The 5,968-nt window shown below is 36.0% G+C and overlaps 1 pseudogene; it reads left to right on the forward strand.

Annotated features, from left to right (window-relative positions):
• The first annotated feature begins 3,703 nt into the window (after positions 1-3,703).
• On the forward strand, positions 3,704-4,573 carry LOC112934783 (non-selective voltage-gated ion channel VDAC3 pseudogene; annotated as a pseudogene).
• Positions 4,574-5,968: the final 1,395 nt, after the last annotated feature.

The raw sequence follows: 5,968 nt of genomic DNA on the forward strand, positions 1-5,968 counted from the left end.
TAGTTTTCAGTTTTCAAACACCAGATTTGTGTTCTATATTACTATAAATGTTCTCTAATAGACTCTCCATATTATCAAGTTGTTCTTCAATTACAAAAGCAAGACTAAAAGAGCTAAAGATTCTCATGTCTATCTAGCATTATATGCTCATGTTGAGTTCTAGGATGTACCAGGTTTGAGCACCTGCAGTTCTGTTCTCAGTGCCATCTTTCATTCTCAACTAAACTAATTGTGAAACTCTTAGGTCCTACCCTTGGTTGGCCAGGTTGGCTTTCAACCTCATTCAGTACACTTTCTTGTCCTAATAACCAAGAAATAACTTCAAGCTAAAATATTTGTTTAACTGCTTCTCATCCTCCTTCTTCCTCAATAATTGTTTCCTTTCCCCTCCCACATTTATTTATAAATGCATTGTTTGACTTGGTAAGGTGGCACTAAATTGCTGCAACTCTAGAGTTGTACTTCAAGTCATTGATTAGCCACTTCACTGGAATCCTTTTATAAGCATTTTTTTTTTTTTTAAAAAGTAACCAATGCAAGGAAAACAAAAAAATAGACTTACAGATATCCGGACACAGACCTTAAAATAACTGTACCTAATATATTTACAGAAATAAAAGACATAATTGAGAATTCTGGCAGAAAACAGGAAATTATTTTTAAAATGAAACTTCTAGAACAGAAAAATTTGATAATGAGCTTAACAGCTGGAGAGAGAATTAGGGAACTGAAAGGTCACTAATAAATATCCAAAATAAAAGCACGAGAAACAAAAGAATAGTACTGCTATACATAGTAGTGAACTAGTGATATCTGTAAGAGAATGAATAAATAGCAAAAAATGATGGTCTTAATTCAAACACAAAAGACTACAAAAACAAACCTATAATAACAAAAATTGGGTCAATAGTTGCCTGAGAATGAGGTAACTTTTTAGGGTGAAGTAAATATTCTATATCATGATGGTTACATGGGTGCATACATTTGTCAGAACTCATCAAACCATATGCTTAAAACAGGAACATTTTGTGGAGTGTCAACTCCGTCTTAATAAAGTTACTTAAATTGACAAAAATATGGAAAAAACAGCATCTAAGTTGGGTAAGAAGGCATATACAATTAAAATGCTACAAGGCCCTAGTATTGTCTAGGAAGAGATATAAGTATTTGTACTTGATGTTAATTTTTTCAAAAAGGGGGTATGTAGGGTAACTATTAAAAGAATAATAAAATAATATATTAATACCGGAATAAGTGAGAAAATGAAATAACAGAAACAATCAATTTGAAAGGAAGAAAAGAAATATAGGATCGATGGGACAACTAGAAAGTGAATGGTAAGACGGTAGACCTGGATTAAGAAAACAACTATATGCTGCTTACAAGAAACACATCACAAAAATAAGGACACAAATATTGAAAGTAAGGGAATAAAAAAGAGATGTACCATGTAAACATCAGACAAAGTGGACCTTAAGGAAAAAATAACTAGTAGAGACAGACTATTTTATAATAAATTGCTTAATTTACCAGAAATATATAGTGATCCTAAAACTCTATGAACATAATAATCTCAAAATGTATCAGGCAAAAAAAAATCACAAGCCTTACTCATTAAGGAGACAAAAGAATATAGATTTGAATTTCACAGGTAACAAATCTGGGGGCACCTAGGTGGCTCAGTAGTTGAGCTTCTGCCTTTGACTCCGGATGTGATCCTGGGATCCAGGATCGAGTCCCACATTGGGCTCTCTGCATGGAGCCTGCTTCTCTGCCTGTCTCTGCTTCTCTCTCTATGTGTCTCTCATGAATAAAGAAATAAAATCTTTAAAAAAATTAACAAATCTGACCTAATTGATATATAAAGAATATTTTACCTAATACTGTAGATTTCTTTTTCAAAATTACACTTGAAATATTTATAAAAATTACCACATGCTAGGTTTAAATCAAATCTCAACAAAAAACAAAGCATTGAAATCATACAGTTTGTTGTCAGGCAGTGGTGGAAACACATTAGAAATAAATTATAAGGGCAGCCGGGGTGGCTCAGGGGTTTGGCGCCTACCTTCAGCCCAAGGCATGCTCCTGGAGACCCGGGATCGAGTCCCACATGGGGCTCCCTGCATGGAGCCTGCTTCTCCCTCTGCCTGTGTCTCTGCCTCTCTCCCTCTCTCTGTCTCTCATGAGTAAATAAATAAAATCTTAAAAAAAAAAAAGAAACAAATTATAATATCATTTGAACAGATTTCCAAGTATGGAAATTAAGGATTATCCCTTCCAGGGCGCCTGGGTGGTTCAGTTAGTTAAGTGACCAACTCTTGATTTTATTTTAGGTCATGATATCAGGGTCAGGAGTTCAAGCTTTGCATTGGGCTCTGCACTGGGCATGGAGCCTGCTTGAGACTCTCTTTCCCTCTCCCTCTGCCTCTAGCCCCCATGCTTGCTCACACTCTCTAACTAAAAGGAAAAATAAAGAAAAGAAAGAATTATCCTTAGTAACTCATAAATCAATGAAGAAATAACAAGGGAAATTAGAAAATAGTTTACTGGAATAATAATGAAGACATTGCAAAGCATGTTGGTACAGCTAAAGCCATACTTAGAGGAAAATTTATATCCTTATAACACAGGGCAGCCCTGGTGGCGCAGTGGTTTAGCGCCGCCTGCAGCCCAGGGCGTGATCCTGGAGACCCGGAATCGAGTCCCACGTCAGGCTCTCTGTATGGTACCTGTGTCTCTGCCTCTCTCTCTCTCTCTCTCTCTGTCTCTATGAATAAATAAAATTTAAAAATCTTAAAAAAATAAATAAAAATAAAATATCCTTATAACACATACACTAGAAAAGAAGAATAGCTGAAAAGGCAGTGATCTAAGCATCTATCTCAAAAAGTTGGAAAAATATCAAACTCAGAGTGGAAGAGAGGAAATTATAAAGACAAGGGGAGAAATAACTAAGTGGAAATATAAAATAAATACAGACTAGAGAGGCTTAACAAAACTAGATGTTGGTTCTTTGGAAAGACGAATAAGAGTTCTTTCTTTGGAAAGAACTAGACGTTGGTTCTTTGGAAAGTCCAAATTCCCTAGTGAGATCAAGGGAAAAAAGGCAAAAATATTCCACATCAAGAATGAAAGAGGAGACACTGTTATAGATCTTACAAATATTTAAAATATTGTAAGAAGATATTATAACCAATGTGTGAATAACTAAAAAATTTTTACCAATGGACAATTTTCCAGAAAAGCAGTTTACCTCTAAATGAACACAAAAATCTCTACAGTCCTATAACAATGAAGAAAATGGAATACATATTTTTAAACTTTCCATTTAAAACCCCAAATCCAAAAAAAAAAAAAACCCAACCCCAAACCTGAAGTCCAGATGACTTCACTGGTGAATTTTTACCAAATATTTGAGAAAGAAAAAAATGCCAGTTGTAGATAAACTTTTCCAGAGAATAGAAAAAGTGAGACACTTTCCATTTTGCCTTCTGAGGCTGGTGTTACCTTGATACCAAAACCTGACAAGAACATTATAAAAGGGGTAGAACAGGTCAGTATAACATGATGTTTTACATAAATGTAAAAAAAAAAAAAATTAAACCAACTATTAGCAAAACAAATCCAGCAGTGCCTGGTGAATACACTGGGCTATTCCAGGAAGGCAAGAACGGTTTAATATTTGGGTCACCCTAGCAGCATGGAGACAGGCCCTCTGGCTGAAGATGTATGTAACACGCAGACTTACTGAGAGCTAGGAATGGCTGCCAAGGATGTCTTCAACAGAGGATTGGGTTTGGTATAGTCAGTATAGCACAAGAATTGGAGAACCAATTCTACTATATTAGTAGAATTCTCTACTCTGGTCATGCTTACACAGACAGGGGAAGCTTCAGACAACCTAGAGACCAAATATAAGATCTGTAACTGGGACTTATTTTCAACCTAAAATGAAAGAGATAGCCCTTTCAGGGCAGAAGTTTCTTTGTGGAATAAGTTGCTTGAAGGCTTGAAGGTGACTCTTGATGCCCTGCTTGTGCTGACCACAGGAAAAAAGAGTGGGAAATTGAAGTCCCCTATAAATAAGATTGTCTCTGCCTTGACAGTAATGTTGATATAGATTTTTCTGGACCAACCATTTACACCTGGGCTGTGTTAGCCTTTGGAGGTTGGCTTGACAGCTCCCCGATGAGTTTTGGCAGAGCCAAATCCAAACAGTCACAAAATAATTTTGCCCTGGGTTTCAAGGTGGCAGACCTCCAGCTGTACACTCAAGAAAATGATGAAACTGAGTTTGGAGCCTATATCGACCAGGGGGTTCAAGTGAGAAGATTGAAACACAAGTGAACCTTGTTTGCATAGCCTTGCAACCACCTGTTTTGACACTGGTGCTAACTACACACTGGCTTGTAGAACTTCTTTATCTGCTAAAGCAACAATCCCAGCTTGATTGGACTGGGTTATCCTCAAACCCTTCCACCAGGAAGGGGACCCTATAAGTTTGAACCTATCAGCTTGAATTGATGGAAAGAACATCCAGGCGGGAGGTCACAGGTTGGGATGGGATTGAACAAAGAAGCTTCATGTGGTTTTAAGGAAGAGAAATGAGCTTGCTATCTTTTGGCCTTAAAATTCTGTGAAATTTCAGAAGTGTGAACTTTTTATTCTCCCAAAGAATGGTAATCTTCCCCTAAATCTTCCCCCAAATCTAGGGACCATAAGTCCATCCTAAGGTCGGTGCTTAAAGGCATGCTTGGAAATCATCATGTTTGTGCTACATTTTTGTTCCATGCCACACTGTTATTTTGCATGCCTGCCTCGGTGACAATGTTGTATCATGTTATAAAGGAAATGACCCAGTTCTTCAATTTGTACATCATGTCTTGCATGTGCCACACCACTTTTTCAAGACCTTTAGAAATATAATGGCCTCTGTGCTACAATGGAATCTTTGGTTTTACAGCAGAGTAAAATAGAATAAATCCATCATGGGGGTGCCTGGCTCAGTTAAGTGTCTGCCTTCAGCTTGGGTCATGATCCTGGGGTCCTGGGATTGAGCCCCACATCAGGCTCCCTGCTCATCGGGAAGTCTCCTTCTTCCTCACCCTCTGCCCCTTCCATGCTTGTGCTCCCTCTCCCTCTCTCTCTCAAATAAAGAAATAAAATCTTAAAAAAAAAAAAAATAAACCCATCATGCTTGGAACAAAAAAGAGAGAATGGTTTAACATTTGAAAAAAGATGATATTTATCACATCAACAGAATGAAGGGATAAGCATCATATTACCATCTAGATAAATGCTGAAAAAGAACTTGCCAAAATTCAATGTATATTCATGATTAGAACTTCTAGCAAATATAAATAAAACTGCTTGAATCTAATAAAATGCACCTATAAATAATCTTACACAAGCATGATTAAACGTGAGAAGCTTTCCCTCTGGAATGGAGAATGAGACAAAAATGTCCTAGCCAATTTAATAAACAAGATAAAGAAAAAGAGTATAAGAATATGAACATAAGGATAAAAACTGCTCCTATTAAAAAAAAAGCTGCTCCTATTCACAATCTGGTGTTGTACATAGACTATCCAAAAGGATCTCAACAGATTATTAAATTTAATTAGTGACTTTAGTTAGCCAAGTTATTGGATACCAATATATAAAAATTAATTGTTTCCTTCCATCATAACAAGCGAAAAATTAAGTTTTTAAATTTTTTACTTATAATTGATTGTTTTCTTATTGAGGTATAATTAACATGTTAGTTTCAAGTGTACAACATAATGATTTCATATTCGTATATACACTGCAAAAAGATCACTACAATAAATCTAGTTACCATCAGTCACCATACATAGTTACAACATTTTTTTTCTTGTGTTGAGAACTTTTAAGCTTTACTCTCTTAGCAACTTTCAGTTGTGCAATGTGTTATTAATTATAGTCACTATTCTGTACATTGTAT

The sequence above is a fragment of the Vulpes vulpes genome, chromosome 7 (genome assembly GCF_048418805.1).
Source record: "Vulpes vulpes isolate BD-2025 chromosome 7, VulVul3, whole genome shotgun sequence".
NCBI classification, from domain to species: Eukaryota; Metazoa; Chordata; class Mammalia; order Carnivora; family Canidae; genus Vulpes; species Vulpes vulpes.